This window comes from Jaculus jaculus, chromosome 5 (assembly GCF_020740685.1).
Source record: "Jaculus jaculus isolate mJacJac1 chromosome 5, mJacJac1.mat.Y.cur, whole genome shotgun sequence".
Taxonomy (NCBI): domain Eukaryota; kingdom Metazoa; phylum Chordata; class Mammalia; order Rodentia; family Dipodidae; genus Jaculus; species Jaculus jaculus.
In genome coordinates, this window is record NC_059106.1 from 142,322,021 (window position 1) to 142,340,593 (window position 18,573).

The window sequence follows — 18,573 nt, forward strand, 5'->3', positions numbered from 1 at the left end:
GGAGCTCTGCCCAGGAGTGGTACCATCACACCTGTCACCTGGATGTTGGATCATGGTGATGGAGTGGATATCAGCTGAGTAGGAGGAAAGGAAAGAGAGACAGTGTTATGAGGGAACCCCCTCCTCCTACCTCCTAGAACCTACTGGGCATATCCTCCAACACCATTCCATTATGTCACAGTTAGCCACAGAATTAGTGGTTACAGCATGGAAATCTGCAAAAACTGTGGACTGGAACTTTCTTCTCTTTATCTTCCTTCTTTCCTTCCTGCCTCCCTCCCTTCCTTCCTTTCCCTCCCTCCTTTCTTCCCTTCCTTCCTTTATTGATTCCTTCACACCTCTCTCCCCATCCTTCTTCCCTTCCTTCTTTTCATAATGTTAAACTATTTATTATTTAATAACAAGGCTTTGTTAGCAACTGGTCAAACTGTAGAATGAATATGGAAAGAAAACATTTCTCAACTAAACAGATATGAATCTCTGGTTTCTGGGGTTGTGATCCTAATTAAGGAAATGAAGAAATAATTCTCACTGATGAAAAAAGAAATGACTTCAGGATACAAAGTTTGGGTAACAAGTATCATGAATCTGATTTTATAAATTAACCCATCATCCTTCATTCCTCCTTCTCCTTCTCCTTCCTTGACCTGGGTTAAGTTGGGGTTGTTTGTAGAGCGCTGTTAGGTCTGTTCCAGTAGAGATGCTGAGAAGGAAGTTGGACATATGACTGACATTCAGGATCTATCTGAAAAGAGAACAAATAGAATCTCTCTCTCCTCCAAGATTTAAATAAAGCTGATTCTATACCATTAGTTGAATGTCATCATTTAGAACAGGGAGGCAATGTTACTGCATTGCCATTGGATCTGGAGTCTGCTAAGTTAGATGTTCCTGTGTTACCTTCTATTTTATTTGCTTATTCTGAGACAAGGTCTTGTGATGTAGCTCAGGCTGGCCTCAAACACATTATGTAGTCCAGGCTAGTTTTGAATTTTCAACATCCTCGTATCTCAGTCTTCTGATTCTGAGATGCCAGGCATTGGCTACCACTCTTGACTCCCTTAAGCATTTAAAATAATACAGCTTCAGTATTTAGGTAGAGTTTCTAGTAAGTTGGCTAAACTTGTATTTGACCTCTTCAATTAGTTTCATAGTTAGAAGTTTTTGAAACTAACTAGCGCTAGCTAGCATCACTCCTTAAAACATGGCCCCAGCACCCAGGGACTGTCTGCATCAGAATTAAATTGGTAGATTTTATAATGTAACTATCTGCACTCAAATACTAGATATGGAAAACAATGTACTAGCCCAGACTCATGCTTCCACATTGTAACTCATAATGTAAACAGCTCATTGTCATTAGCTTGGCCATTTGTGTCACAGTATTTACATACAAAGTGTAATACCTTCCTTTCCTTTTGTGAGGACCTCCCATTGAAGAAGAATTTAAATGATTTTCTTTTATAGTTTATGTATTCAAATTGTCCTGTTCTTGTTGTGGATTGTTTAGATTGGTGTGAACATAATTTTAATCATACTGATTTTGAAACATTAAATAATAAAATCAAATGTAATTATTATGCTTTTCTTTTTTTTTAAAGAAACATTTAATTTCAGGATATACAACTACCTAAATACACTGCTTAAAATAGAAAAAAAGCTCATTTTAAATTGTGAAAACTGAATAACTATGGTTAAACATTTGATATTTCTGATTCCTTATATTCTGGGTATATGATATAAATGGGCTGCATTATTTAGACCTCTTGTTATTTTGACTAAAAAGTCATTGAGGCCAAACAGTGTGCTGGAAGCCAGGACATTAACTGCTGGTATCCCTTGATTCTTGCACCATATTCCATATTTGACATGGAAAATACCCTGTTACCCATTTGCTGAGTCACAATGATTAGTGGGATTTCCATGCCAACCAATGATGGGCATTTAGTTTAAGGGAGAAATATTTCCTTGTACTTTTAAACCTGTTAATTGTGCATCATACTCAAAAGGATCCAGAACAGTCATTTCTGTTCTTCAACAAAACTAAATACCTGACCCTGAGTGGTCTACTATTAAATAGGCTTTAAATAAGTTGTTTGTCTCCTTTGACACACTAGGGATTTTTGACCATAGTTTTAGTATTTGCACCAGCAACCTTCTCTCTGCTGCTGCAAACACCCAACAAGAGGTAACCATGGAAACAGGGTTTTATTTTGGCTTATAGTTTTTTTTTTTAATTTTATTTTTTATTTATTTGAGAGCGACAGACACAGAAAGACAGATAGAGGGAGAAAGAGAGAATGGGCGCGCCAGGGCTTCCAGCCTCTGCAAACGAACTCCAGATGCGTGCGCCCCCTTGTGCATCTGGCTAACATGGGACCTGGGGAACCGAGCCTCAAACCGGGGTCCTTAGGCTTCACAGGCAAGCGCTTAACCGCTAAGCCATCTCTCCAGCCCTTGGCTTATAGTTTTGAGAAGCTTCATCATGGAGATGAAAGCATGGCAGAGCAGCTAGCTAGGTATCCCATATCCACAGCAGCAGGAAAGGGGTAGAGAGAGTAAACTGAGCTAATACTGGCAAACTAGTCTAGAATACAAAATCTCAAGGCTAACCCCAAATGACATACTCCTCCAGCAAGCTCCCTCCTCCCCAAGGCTCTACAAGCTAGGGATGAAGTAGGAGGTTTAACCACAAACAGATGAGCCTACGGGGGACAATGCACATTAAACTACAACGTCATTGATGATAACTGATGGGCAGGATTTACTTGTCATTACAGTTTCACTGGTAGGTAGTGTGGACAAAATAAAGTAATAAAATAGAATATCCTGAAAGGTAAGTTCCAGGCCAACTGCTGCAAGTGTTTTTCAATAATCACACACAAAAAGAAATATCTTGTTGTAATCTGGAGGTAGCCTCTGTTTTTGGTTCTCCTAGGCCTTGGTTTTGTACTTCATGGGATGTACAACAGAAGGAATGAGATGAGTGTTTTCGTAGTTAACAGTGAAGGGTCCTCTTTCCAAAGGAAGGGTGGGTAACAGGTGTAACAGATTCTAGTGCTAGGGTATCACTTTGAACATTTGAGACACATGCTGATTCTGAATCTGTCTTTTTTGACACTTTGATCATAGATTAGGAAATGAAGGGCAGTTTCCATAGTATAGTGATTATCATGCTCGCCTCACACAGATCAGGAAATGATTGCCCAGAGTTTCTGTCTCCTGAATCATTTGTTTCCTCAGTGAAAAGTTATACACATACGCCCACCATTTTTCAATCATCAGGCTCCCATGTCCACTTTTACAGAGCAGTTTCCGAATAATAAAAGCATTTTCCACAGTTGTCCTAGAGTGTAATCTAATTATAAGGGAATAAAAAATCAGAACTAGCATAAAGTGAATTACTGCTCAGGTTTCTTTGGAATTTAACAAACATTCTTCTACATGTAAAGATAGCTCATGTACTAGAGGCCTACATGTTGAAACATCTTAAAGTAAATTATAGTCACTAAGAAACAATTCAGGATTTCTGTTTATTTTTCTACTATGTTACCTTAGGGATAAAAAAATGAAACTAACCAAAAGGTGATAATATTTTATTTAACAAGTATAGCTGTTCAAGACCTTGACTGCTAACTGTAAGATTGATTTTGTCCTCAATATTTACATAGCTTCATATTAAATAGATCAAGAACTATTTGTTCTAAATATAAACATATAAATATATATATATGTGTGTATATATAATTTAAGCATATACTGTGTAGGATTTTTAAACACCAATCTGTATCAGCTTAAAATGAAAACCTTGAAACAGAGTTACAATTTTTCAATTCTGCTTTCCTCTCTCTGTATTTCATGCTCTAAAGACTAGCCTTACTTAATATTTTAGTTTCCAAATATTTTGCCAACTAGAATGAACTAGGTCAACAGAGAAAAAAACATTCTTTCTACTGCCTACATTAATATTCTGCTGTTAGGAAAACTGGACTAGCCCATCAATCATTTTGTTAGTATTTGTAGCTTGTAACAGAGTTGGAATATGATTTGCAAAACATCAACAGTAAGCATATGTTCTCCAAAACCTCCTCCTCATTTCAAATTCTTTTTGTTACTGTTATGGGTAAATAATGTTTGGGTGATATGACAGCAGATAAGATTGGCAAGAAATGAACTGTAAATAAATTGTAAAAAATTACTTATTTTGGGCCGGAGTGATGGATTAGCATTTAAGGCATTTACCTGCAAAACCAAAACACTTCAGTTTGATTCCTCAGGACCCATGTAAGCCAGATGCACAAGGTGGCACATGCATCCGGAGTTCATCTGAGTGCCTGGAGGCCTTGTCATGCCCATTTTCTCTCCTTCCTAAATAATTTTTTAAAGTTTTAAAAATTACTTTCTAATGAATTTAAAATAGTGCATTAATTGTTACATCCTAAGACATTAGCTTAATGTATGAAACTTTACATTTGAAAGGTAGCATCTCACTAATAGTTACTATGATTGGATAAAAGTATTGATACAGTTATAGATATTCAGTATGTTGATTTGTGGTATTCTGTATGTTTACCCATAGGTAAATGTTTCTTTGTAAAATATTTTTTATATTTTGCAAACAATATTAGCAGTAGTAACAAAATTATCATTTGAATTCATAGAAACTTCACTGTAGTTGAACTTGTTTTAATATTTTAATTCATTTTCACACATAAATTTTGATGTTTAGGAGTTACATATTTTCAAATTTGAAGCAGATATTCAATGACATCAATTCAATATTCCTAGTAAATAATTTTATTTATATCATTGTTAAATATATTTTAAGAAACCCAAAATGATGATTATTTTTACTATAGGGGAGAAAGTTTCATCTGATAGATGCTAAGTAATCTATTTAAATGATTAAGTGTCTTATTTTAATAAAGATGACATACTTTTAATATCCTATTTTGACAATAAATGTGAAGTGAAAAATTTGGATATTTGTTGCAGTCCGGTTCGCATTGCTGGTAGAAATCACCCAACCAAGAGCAGCTTCTGGGAAAAAGAGGTTTATTTGGCTTACAGGCTCGAGGGGAAGCTCCACGATGGCAGGGAAAAACGATGGCATGAACAGAGGGTGGACATCACCCCCTGGCCAACTTAAGGTGGAACACAGCAACAGGAGGGTGTGCCAAACACTGGCATGGGGAAACTGGCTAGAAAGCCCTTAAGCCCGCCCCCAACAAGACACTCCCTCCAGGAGGCATTAATTCCCAAATCTCCATCAGCTGGGAACCTAGCATTCAGAATACCTAAGTTTATGGGGGACACCTGAATCAAACCACCACATTCCGCCCCTGGCCCCCATAAACTGATATCCATACATGATGTAAAATACAATGCTTTCAGTCTGACTTTAAAAATTCCCATAGTTTTTATCAATTCCAATGATGTTCATATATCCCCATAGTTCAAGATCTTTTAACTGAGCCATAATACCAAAATATAACCTCAAAAAACCCATAATGGCACAGAATAAATATTCACACTGCAAAAGATGGCATTGGGCATAGCAAAGAAACATTCAACCAATACAAGATTTAAAACAACCAGGGCAAACATCAAACTCTGTAGCTTCAAGTCCAGCAACTCAAACCAGTGACAAATCTTCAAGTCCGATAATTCTAACCAGCAACAAGTCTCTGGCATTCCAATTCTGCCCCTCCAGCTAGGCTACTCACAGTCCTGGAAAACTTCATCGGGGCCAGCAGCTCCTCCGCAGCCATCTCATGGTCCCGGCATCTCCACTGGGTCTCCACTGCAAGCCACGGTTCATTTTCATGGCCCCATGGGGTCTCTATGCAGGCAACCAGCAAACCCGCTTCACACTGCCCATGGCCATTTCCAAAACACAAGACCGTGTTGCAAACTCAATGACCCTCTTTCCAGCATTTCTTATACTCCACAATACCAGGTAGGGTGCCCATTTGTTAATCCAGGGGGGAATAAAGCAGACTTTGAAGAACAGGACACTCATTGAGCACCCAGACCCCTTCAAAAGAGCTGACATTCTTCCTGTTGCCCCAGCGCAGGTCAGCTAGCCCAGTCTCAAAGGTTGTAATCTCTCAGTTGCAGCTGAACGGGCAGCAGTTCACCCAAAGATTTTTCTTTCTGTGCCATATCCCTCTGCTCACACCAGTTCATTTCTACGCAAAGTAACCCTGCACAACTTCTCAGGACATGGGCATAGTGAGCAAGCTTCTCACACAAACTGCTAGCCCAGTCCAAGCAAAGCTCTTTCTCATCCTCATAAGCCAAACCTCACAGTCCATAGTTCTTACTGCCTTCAGGTCTTTCAGCTCTGACCAGATTAGTCCATCAAGCTGTACTTACAGCACTGCAAAGCATCTCTTAGGCGAAGGTTTCAAATCCTCCCATATTCCTCTTGAAAATTAGCTCCAAAAGGCCGAAGCCACATAGTCAGGTGTCTAGCAGCAACCCCACTCCTCGGTACCACTTTACTGTTGCAGTCCGGTTCGCATTGCTGGTAGAAATCACCCAACCAAGAGCAGCTTCTGGGAAAAAGAGGTTTATTTGGCTTACAGGCTCGAGGGGAAGCTCCACGATGGCAGGGAAAAACGATGGCATGAACAGAGGGTGGACATCACCCCCTGGCCAACTTAAGGTGGAACACAGCAACAGAAGGGTGTGCCAAACACTGGCATGGGGAAACTGGCTAGAAAGCCCTTAAGCCTGCCCCCAACAAGACACTCCCTCCAGGAGGCATTAATTCCCAAATCTCCATCAGCTAGGAACCTAGCATTCAGAATACCTAAGTTTATGGGGGACACCTGAATCAAACCACCACAATATTAGACCATGAAATTTGTTAGGCTGAAAACATTGATTTATTTCATTTCCTTTCAGGTTATTGATAAAAGAACAACCTCAAAATAACAGTAAGTCTTACTTATTTGAAAATTTTGTGATATTAATGTTACAATATAACAATAGGCTAATATTTGGTGATTTTCCACCATTGTAATTTTATCTACTAGTATACAGAATAAAATATATGTAGATATGCCAAAGTGCTTGTAACAAACTTTGACTTAATAATTTTTTAGATTTGGCAACATGCACTGATGTCCTTTTTGAAAAAAGTTAACAAAAGTAATTGCTGTTTAATTTAATATTCTTTCTTTCTCTGAAAGGCATTTTATTTTTCTTTTGGCACAAATGCTTTCTAAATAATTGACATTATAATAACCTTGGCATATATACTTTCTTTCTAATGTCTTGAAAATAACAGTATTTATGCTTCATTTACTCATTGCTAATGAGAAGATCTATTTATTAAAGCAAATGAAATAGTTATTATAACAACCTTTATAGCCTTAAAGTTAGATGTCTAAATTTTATACATTTTCATTAGTTTTCCCAAACCATCACAGTTAATATTGTTATCACATACCACAAATAATTAAAGCAGTTCTACCTTTTCTTCAGATATGATTATATATACTTATATATAAGTACTAAAATATAACTTACACATGGCTGTGTCTATATATATAATATATGTATACATTAAATTTATATTTATTTTTTAATATTTTTTCCCACTTTTAAAAATTTATTAATTTTTTATTAGTTTTCTATTCAGCAAATACAGGCAGTTTGGTACGATTATTAGGCTCATCCATGACCTACCCCCTCCCATTAGCCCCTCCTTGTTGAGGTATATGGGTCATGCCTTGTGGAGTTAGCCCACAGTTATGGGTAGGATAAATGTCTCTGTATATCCTGACCCAACATGTGGCTCTGACATTCTTTCTGACCCCTCTTCCATAAAATTTCCCTGAGCCATGTTGGGTTCATTTTTGGTCTGCTTCAGTGATGAGGTGTTGGGAGCCTCTGAGCCTCTGGCTCTCTGATTTGGTAGGAGTTGATTTTTCTCTGTGTTGGTCTCCTTCCCCCTTGTGCTGGTATCTGGTTCATCAGGAGAACAGCACCCTTGCTTGTTTTGCTAATTTTCCTTAGTTTCAGCCGGGCCCTTTTGAGGTATGATGGGGTGGCTCTCTCCTTATGATCTGCATCTATCTGAAAAGAGAAGCAGATTCTCCAATGGAGAGTAAGTTAGCACCAGGACAAATGAGATAACCCTTACTTTTTTAATAGAGAGTTTAATAGGTATAGGCCCTCTTGTAGCCCATGATTGATGGTAGCTTGATAATGGAGAGTGGGCTTATGTTTGGATATGGTTCTGACTTGTTTCCCAGCTCCAGCTATGGGTCCAGTACCACTGAGGGCATCAGTTAGCCAAATCAAGAGCAGTTGGTTCCCCACCATGGCTGTGTGCCACTATTGCACTTGTGTGGGCATCACAACAGGTTATTTGTTGCTAAGTAGGTTAGCCCATGAGTTTCTTGGACAGATATTGGTCATTTCCCCCAGTCGCCCATGTAGCACCTTCTGGCACTAGATACACTGACTGACTGGGGACTGACTCTCTCCTGGCTTCCAGCCATGCTGTTCCATTTTACATGTCAGCTGCATATGCTGTCTTCAGCAATAGGGTCTTACCACTAACCTTTGGTGGGTCATCAAGTACTCTGACAGAAATCTATCATTCTTTTAGGAAATCTTGTAGGTTTCTCTGATCAAAAGCTTATTGTGGATGATAGCCCTATGCTGGTACTGGGAGTCACAGGTCAGTGCCCACTAAGAAAATGAGGAAGAATATAACTAATATACAAGAGTTAGGGAGGATAAAGAGAGAGGAAGAAGGAGGGAGGGAAGGTATAGAAGGTTTAGGTTAGATTGATCCTATCCTCTCCAGTGTCTTGTGATTCAGGTGTTTCCTATAAGGGTCTGGTAAGGGTTCAACCATTTGGTCTGCCATTTAGGAAGTAGAATTTTATGGTACCATTGCCATTTGGGTCTAGATTAGTGTTTCCCAACCCCTCTATGCCCTCCCCGCCCTCCCCATCCATCCTAGCGTCTAGTCCACGAGATGCTTGCTGGGTATGTAAGGTATCTTGGGTAGATTCAGGTTAGGTGATGTAGATAAGTGAGACTATGTGGCGATTTTTTTCTGTGATTGGGTAAGGTGAATGAGGATGATCTGTTCCAGGTTCACCCATTTTTCCTCAAGTTTCTTTGTGTCATTTTTTCTTACTGCTGTGTAGAATTCCATTGTGCAGATATACCATATCTTAATTATCCATTCTTCTAGTGATGGACATCTGGATTGATTCCAGCTCTTAGCTATTACGAATTGAGCTGCTACAAACATGGTTGAGCAAATCTCTCTGACCTGTGGTTTGAAGGTTTTAGGCTAGATACCTAGTAAGGGAATAACTGGGTCTGTTGGTAACTCTATAATCAGCTTTTTCAGGAGTCTCCATAATGCTTTCCAAAGTGGTTGTACCATCCTACATTCCCACCAACAGTAGATGAGTGTTCCTACTCCTCCACATCCTCATCAGCATTTATTTTTGTTTGATTGTTTGATGTTTGCTATCCTTATTGGGGTAAGGTGGAATCTCATAGTTGTTTTAATTTGCATTTCTCTGATGATTAGGGATGATGAACATTTTCTTAAGTGTGTGTTTGCCATTTGTGTTTCTTCCTCTGTGAACTGCCTGTTCAGCTCTTTGCCCCATTTTGTGAGTGGGGTGTTTGACTTCTTACTGTTTAGATATTTGAGTTCTTTGTAGATTCTGGAGATTAGGCCTCTATCAGTTGAATAACCCACAAATATTTTCTCCCATTCTGTGGGTAATCTATTGGCTTTGCATATTGTATGCTTGTCTGTAAAGAAACTCTTAAATGGTGAATATATTATACTTTTTGCTCATTAAATTTTGTGCTAAATAATTAATCCATTATTGTATAGAAAGTTGGTTAATGAAATGAATTTGCATCCATATATGAAATGCTAATAGTTTTTATTAATGATGGTTATTGCCTAGACAGTTGATTCGCTTAATGATAGCATCTTAAGGATGGCATCAAGGTATAAAAGAAAAAACAAATATTCTTATATCAAAAAGCAATAAGTGAATATATATATATACCTATATACATACACATACACACATACACACACATATATATGCCATGTACACTGTAGTAGTTTGAATGTATGTCCCCCAATATATTCATATGCTTTATTAAAGCTGGTAGTTTGGGTTTCCAGTTACATGGCTGGAGGAGGTGTCACTGTGAGAGGATCCAGTGGTCCAACTCTAAGTTGTGAATGGGGCAGAGCTGATTTTCAGCCTAAAATTATGCAGAGGGCATGAGCTCTGCCTGGATCTCTGCTGTTTTGTTGTCCTTTTGAGCTTGTTTGTGGGGCTGGCCTGTGGTGGTTTTCTCTCTGCTTGGCTCTGTGTAAAGCGAGCCAGCTTTCTCTGTTATGGAACATCCCTTGGACTTATAAGCTTCAAATAAATCACTTCCTCCCCTAAACTGTTCCTGGTTTAGAAGTTCTTCCAAACAACACGAAGCTGAGTACAACACACATGTGTGTGTGTACATGTACCTACATAGATGAAATCAGCTACACTGACATGCCATTAAGAATTTTATAGATATGTAAAACTGTATTATAGAAGATATACTTTAGAAAACAGTTAAGTGAATTATATAAGAATATGTCAGTAAATAAGTATGTAAATATTTTAAGTATTTAATTTTAATGATATATAATTTAAAAAATAACCCTTGGTAAAACTCAAAAGAGACATAAAGGACAAAAGCACAAATTAGGTCCTCATCTGCTCATCCTTCACACTGAGACAGCTCATAGCAACGTGGTTGGAGTCCTGTCCCCTTACTACCATGAACTTCTCCATGATCAAGATTTACAGATACTTAGCAGGGCGTGGTGGCACATGCCTTTAAAAACAGCACTTGGCAGGCAGGGTAGGAGGATCTCCTTGAGTTCGAGGCCACCTTGAGAGTACATAATGAATTCCAGGTCATCCTGGGCTAGAGGGAGACCCTCCTTTGAAAAATCAAAAAAAAAAAAAATAGATTTAATGATACCCATCCATATAGCCTGTTTTTTCTTTTTTTTCCTGAAAATTTGTGCTTTTACTCATGTGAACTGCTTTTATAAAAAAATTGCCACAACCACTGAACTTTGTTTTTAAAAGATATCTTTTCAAGTTAAGATATATGCACCAACTTCATTACCTTTTAAAAATTATTAAACAAACATTAACTCCATAATAGTTATGTGTGTCCTTCTCCTTGTCCTTCTGTCATGCAGTACAGGTACCAGGGTTGCCATGAACTGTATACCTCAGGGATATTTCAATTCCACACAGAGTAGCCACAAGGAGATACCTGATGTCTGTAGTAAAGTAGAAAATGAAGGTGTGTGAAGTAAATTGTCATCTGGAAAACAATGTTTGCTTACTTCCTTGTGTGAGATCTAGTGTCTTCCATCTTCAAAGCTTCTCCGATGACTACTATTGGATGCCTGCACCTTTGCTATGGTGTAGTGGTTGCATTCATGAGACACTATGCTTAGTGTGAAGAAATAGTATGAGACAATCATGTGTTTCAGTAGAAAGCATGAGTTAGGGAATAGGCTTCATAATCTCCAAGCAATGGCTTATCAGACATCAGTGGTTTATCAAAATGACTTATCAAGATTCTCTCTTGACCATGTACCTATAATGATAAGAGCAGGAGGAAAATAAACATAGTAAAATTATGAACAATATTGCTTAATGACAACATTACCAGAAATTCTGCTTAGAATTATAAGTAATGGGCTAAAGAGATAGTTCACTGGTTGAATGTGCTTGTTTGCAAAACCTGATGGCCTGGATTTGATTTCCCAGTACAAATGTAGGGACAGATGCACAAAGTGGAACATGTGTCTGAAGTCTGTCTACAGTGGCAGGAGGCCTTGGGTTCCAATTCTCTCTGTCTCTCTCATATACATAAATAAATACTTTTAAAAAGAATTATAGGGCTGGAGAGATGGCTTAGCGGTTAAGCGCTTGCCTGTGAAGCCTAAGGACCCCGGTTCAAGGCTCGGTTCCCCAGGTCCCCCGTTAGCCAGATGCACAAGGGGGCACACGCGTCTGGAGTTTGTTTGCAGAGGCTGGAAGCCCTGGCGCGCCCATTCTCTCTCTCCCTCTATCTGTCTTTCTCTCTGTGTCTGTCGCTCTCAAATAAATAAATAAATAAATAAATAAATAAATAAATAAATAAATAAAAAGAATTATAAGTCATATGAAAACAGTGTACAGTTATTACACAGATATATAATATTAAAGTATTCATACATTATATGAATAAACTGCATATTGTACTTATGCTGCATTGATGTTTACCCTATATTTATATATTTCATCTATATACTGTACGTACCATACAGACAGATGCATTTGTTTTGCCTTTAAAAATTGTGGGGCTAGAAAGATGCTCAGTGGTTAAAGTGCTTGTCTGGAAAGCCTAACAACGTGGATTCTATTCCCCAGCACACATGTAAGCCATCTAAAGAGTGGGGTATGCATCAGAGGTTCATTTGCAGCAGCGGGAGGTCCCTGGTATGCCCATCTTCTCTCTCTTGCTCTCTCTCTTTCCTTGCACATAGATAAAAATATTTACTAAAGTTATGCATGAGGTAAAAGATCTCTCAAAGAATTTAAATTCTAAAACAGTAGCAAAGCTAGTCTGTGTTTGAGAAGCGTTCACATTGAGGTTTAAGTTCTTTTTTATTTATTTTTATTTATTTATTTGAGAGCTACAGACAGAAAGAGAAAGAATCAGAGAAAGAGAGATAATGGGCGCGCCAGGGCCTCCAGCCACTGCAAACGAACTCCAGACTCATGTGCCCCCTTATGCTTCTGGCTAATGTGGGACCTGGGGAATCGAGCCTCAAACTGGTGTGCTTAGGCTTCACAGGCAAGCGCTTAACCACTAAGCCATCTCTCCAGCCCTCACATTGAGTTTTAGATGTCTCTGTGTGTGTTGCATGTGTTTGTACTCTGTGTGTTTATCATGTAGTTAGCACCAAGCCTAAATTCAATGTGAGAAAGGTGAAATAGGTGGATTTGGCTTTAATTAAGCAAAAAGGCAAAGTTAACAAGGGAAATCACTATTTACACAATTAATATTTATCAAACATCATTTTTCTAAAGGTTAAGGTTGTCGAGGTTGTAGTAGAGAACACAAGCCCCAGCCAGCAAATGGAGGTGCCAGGGACAAGTGGTGAAAGGCAGATAGTAAATAACATATCCAACACATATTGATGGTAGGTTGAGTAATGTGAAGAAAAATAAAGATGGATAGAGGCTATGGTGTATATCCCCTATTTAAAGTTTAGGAAGATTTTTTTTTTCTTTTTAATATGCTGGTTCCTGAGAATATTCCTCAAAGTAGAGGAAAAATATGCTGCTATGCCCTGATCTTGAATGAATGAACACATCAGAGGAAAGTGTGATATAAGAGGGACTGGCTGGACAGAGTAAAGCTGTGTTAGGTGTTTGGGGCCACAGTAATAATACCAAATCTTTGCTAAGTCAAGCAGGAAGCCATTTGTGGCTTAAAAAGTATATGCATGTATGTATGAATATATATATACATATATATATACATATATATGTGTATATATATACACATATATATGTATATATACATACATATACATGTATCTATACATACATACACTTTTTAATATTCAATATATAATTTATAATTCAGTATTGCATATATATATATATATATATATATATATATATATATATATATTCTTATTTGATAGAGAGAATGGGTACATAGGAACCTCCAGCCACTGCAAGTGAACTCAACATGGATGAGTGACCTTTTGCATCTGGCTTATGTGGGTATTGGGGAGTTGAACCTGGTTCCTTCAGGTTTGTACGCAAGCACTAATAAATGAAAAGAACCACCAGCCTGAGAGGAAGGAATTATTGCAATCCTTCATGAGAATGATGGACTTGTGGACAGTTGGTGCTTTTAAGCAGAATGAAATCAATGCCATATGGCAAAATTTCTAATTCATTTAAGACAAAATTAAGTAGTGTGTACAACTTCAAATTCAATATTGCATATAGTGAGCTCTATGGGAATGTTAACTCTTACTCTCTTTCTCTTCCTCATTACTATCATTGTCATTATCAAAATCCTAAAACATTCCCTTACAGAAAATGAGAGCACCTTCAGATATTGTCTGAATTTAACCCTCTTTTTCTTGCTCAAATGAAATATGGCATACAGGGAGCACTATAATACATACAGTTAAGAGGACTATGCAAACAACTCATGCTTTATTTGTTTCAAAACAGTTTCATATTTACAATTAAAATCTAACTCTTAAAAAACAGTTAACTACCTTATTTCTATCTGAAAAATTACACACACACACATGCACACACACACACACACACACACACTTATACATAGATATAAGTACTATATACAGCCATATATATATATGTTCATAATTAGTGTAATGATATAGATTGCACAAACATGTTCACCACCATGTGTAACATCATATGTACACTTTACATATAGACTTTGTTTCCTGCTTTACCAGTGAAGTGAGGCATATTAAATTTTTAAATAGTACAATGAATGTTAGTCTAGAATTAAATGGCATCAAAAATTTGAAAAATAGTTCTCATGTGACTTACTCTTTTAATAAATTCATGGCTCCTTCAGTTTCCTGAAGACTACTTAAAACAAGATTGGTGTAATGATTTGTTTTTGTTTTTTAATTATGGGTGTGACATTTTTTTCATTAGGCTCTTTTTTTTTGCATGTTTCTTTAGAGTGGAAGAGTAATGAATAGTGTTCATTTTAGTTAGTGTTTCAAATGTTGACTCATATTTTTAAAGTAAGTCTCCTATAACATAAAGCCAAATGGATAAATATTAGTACAGATAAAGTGCCATATTAAATAATGAGTTTTAAATGTTCTTAAATTTGCATTATCCAGTGAGGAAATTTTCCTTTTAAATACATATTACTTAAAATTCACTTCACCATAATTATAGAATGGACGGTGCAACACTGGTTTGTGGGCTTTCTTGATGTGCATGTGTAGTATGTGTGGCATATGTGTGTGCATTGTAGTGTAGGCACATACTTACAGATGCATGTTTCCTCTTTGGAAGCCAAGAAAGATGCCAGGTGCCCTTTTTAATAGTTCTTCCATCCTACATCCTATTTCCCTGAGACAGTTTCCAACAGTACCTGGAACCCCCCATCCCACACCTTGTGTTTTTGTTGAGACTGGCTGACCAGGGAGCCCCAGTGATCCTTCTGTCTTGTATCCCCTCCCCCACTCAGTGTTAGAGTTGTAGGCATAGGTGGCCATGCCTGACTTTTAATATAGGTGCTAGAGAGTGCTTGAACTCAGGTCCTCATATTTGTGAAGCAAGCACTTTTACCCACTGAACCACCTCTCCTGACACACCTTTTGACTTTAATAAATTTGAGATTGCTATATATCACAATATGACAATTCTGATCCACATTAATATGTTTCTAGTCCCTTGAAACATCAAAACTTAAATAAGATTATGTAATTATAACCTCAATGGAAATTACAATTTGATAGAAAAGCTTTATCTCAATTCCTTGAAAAAAATGTTAAGTATTTGTAGGAAAACATTCTACATGCAAAAGCCATATTTAAACACTAAATAGAATGTCAATAGAATTTCTCTGAATTTCATTTTTATGTAATGAAATCCTACCATTATTTGGCTATAAGCTCTTTCTCCTATTATTGCTTAGCTTCTATAGGGTAGGATTTCCTAAAATATTTATGAAGAGGACAACTGATGAATGTATCAACTCAACATGATTTTTCATGAAAATCTTGAATATTTGCATTTAGAAATTATTTATCTATGGTCTCACATATGCACAATTAGAAATCTTACAGCCTGAAACGAGAAAGTGAAAGACAGTTATGCTTACAAAATATCTAATTGTAACAGCAAATATCTTTCCATTTTCAAATTCTATACAGTGAAAAATATTCATAAGCTGAGTCTCATAGGAGTAAGAAATGTGCAAATAAGACAGTTTGTTATCTTGAAAAGTGTTCAGCCCAAATTTAAAGATAGATCTCAATAAAAAAAGTGTTTCATAGTTTGTCCCTGAGTTACTGCTCCATATATGAAATCTACCTCATCCACAAAGGGTCATTTTGCCTGTGGAAAGCTGGCACTTGCGTTGTATTATTAAATTGCTGTTACTGCCACCTAGTGGCAATATATAATCCTTGTCATTGTGTCAGAGTGGAGTCTTTCAAAGTCTGGGACTGAAAAGAAAGGCATATGGCTTAGAATAAAATAGCAAATAGAAGACACCATTTATCTCATGGAGACGAAATCTCAAAAAACTTAACGACATATGTGTGGAGGAAAAGGTAGGGTGGAGGATTCATTCGCGTATCTCTAAGATTTGTTTTATGAAGAATAAACTTACAAATATTAATTTTCATTGAACACAATAGGGTTTCATTTTTATTATTTATTCAATAATTTTCTGTTTTTGTTTAAATTCTAGATGTTTTTCCATAGGCTCAAAAATTAAGTCACAAAACAGATCAGTCCTCAAAATTTATGGTGCATATGAAGCAGTATAATGTGTGTTCTTGTGAAATGCAGATTCAAAATCAGTATGCCTGGAGGAGAGGCTGAAAATCTGCATGTCTCACATATCTTAAGTGATGCAATGAGACTGTTCCTGAGCAGCCATATTTGAGTATCTACAGGTATTGTGTAGATTTTCAAAGGGAAGAGGTCCAGAAGGACTTCACTGTGTATTGTCTTACAATGTAACAGAGTACTTTATTCAGCGGGTTGTGGAGTAACACTATGACTTTTTGATTTACTTCTTACTGTGTAAGCAACCTTAAATGTATTTATATGTATCTACATATACATTTATATGTGCATGTGTGCACATGTACATGTGTATATGTATATTTGCATATATTCATAGAACTATTTCAGGTTCATATAAGATGTAAGCTACTTAAAATGTCTCAGGTGAACCATATGAAATATCCTTATTTATAGATTAAGAATGCCATTGTCAATTTTCTATAGGAAAACTACATATGTGAAGATTTTAGTAAAATATGTAGCAGTTAGGGGCCAATAAATGTCAGCACCACCAATACGTGTCATGGAGTAAATTTGTCAACACATATAAATGTACACACTTGAAAGTTTCCTTCCCTGGAGAGTTTTCACATTACCACAAAAGAAACTTAATATATGGCTTCATGAAAGGTGTTATCTTGAGGTTTCACTGGAGGACAAAGTAAATAAAAAGAAAGCAAATGATTCTGAAATAAAATTTAGTTGAGTGTGGGAAACATAAAGAATTATATTAAAGAAATGTTGGGATTATTTACTTTTTCCCTTTTGCATTACCTGGAACCAAGCCCAGATTTTAAAGGAAATAGGTCAAGTTCAACATCAAGTTTACACCATGCCACAGCACATATAAACCATGTGGACCTAAAAACTCAAGAGTCTGGATAAGTTTTATAATGTTTTAAGCATACTATGGGGAAAAAGGGCCATGAAAATATCTGTTATTTTCCAAACAACTTGTATTGTATGTGTTTGAATTTTGCAGTGTGATCATTATGCTGTAAATATTTTGACATCAATTATATGCTATATTTTTCTTTAGTCATGATAAATTAATAAAATGTGAGAAATGTGTCATATCCATCAACTTTACATCAAAATGGGGAGTTTTTAGGAGTGAGATTAGATGAAAGAAAAAGTTTTAAAAAAATTAATAGTTTCCCATGTCTACTCACCTTGTTTATATGAGTAGTTATTTCTCATTTTTAGCCTTAGTTTTTAAGCTTTTTCTGAAGTGTACCAATTTTTGAACTCATCAAGTATTGCTAATGAACTTCAAAGAAGCATATAACACCCAAATGTGAATTTATGAGTTAGAATCAGAACTTGTTTTATAGTGAAAGTAATTTCTATTATGATAGCATCTAGAAACTGAGCTGGTCTGAAAAGGATAGTGGCAAGAAAGTTATAAGCAATCTGGGACACAATAATTAACACAGTTATTAGATTTACTTATTGAATGATGGATTTCAAACTTGCTTATATAAAGTGATGAATGACTTATTGAATTCTGTACCTAGAAGATGTCATTTCTGTATCTTCTTGAATCAAGATAATGACATTTGACCAGAATTTAAAGAATTGAAGGCAAGATACTTGTACACTTATGTTCATAACAGCATTAATTACAAAAAGCTTAAAGGAAGAAACAACCAAAATATTCTTTTCAGAGCAAAATGTGAGAAATATATATACTGGAACACAATCTGGCCTTATCAAAGAATGAAATCCTAATGTATACTACTGCATATGATCCCTGTGGACATCATGCTAAGTCAAAAAAGCAAGAAATAAGGGGAGGGATATTTGAGTATTCTAACTATATGACATACTTAGGAAAGTCAAATGCATAAAGAAACACAAACAGTGATTACTTGGGCTGAAAGAAGAAGAGGAATTCCTTCTTGTCCAAGTG

The 18,573-nt window shown here is 36.7% G+C and overlaps 1 long non-coding RNA gene across 1 annotated transcript in view; it reads left to right on the forward strand.

Moving 5' to 3' along the window:
• The window catches only part of LOC123460855, a 514,919-nt gene that overhangs the window by 222,501 nt on the left and 273,845 nt on the right, over window positions 1-18,573 (forward strand). Inside the window, exon 4 of the long non-coding RNA XR_006637250.1 lies at window positions 6,913-6,944. This is a non-coding gene — a long non-coding RNA (uncharacterized LOC123460855). The remainder of the gene's footprint in view (window positions 1-6,912; window positions 6,945-18,573) is intronic.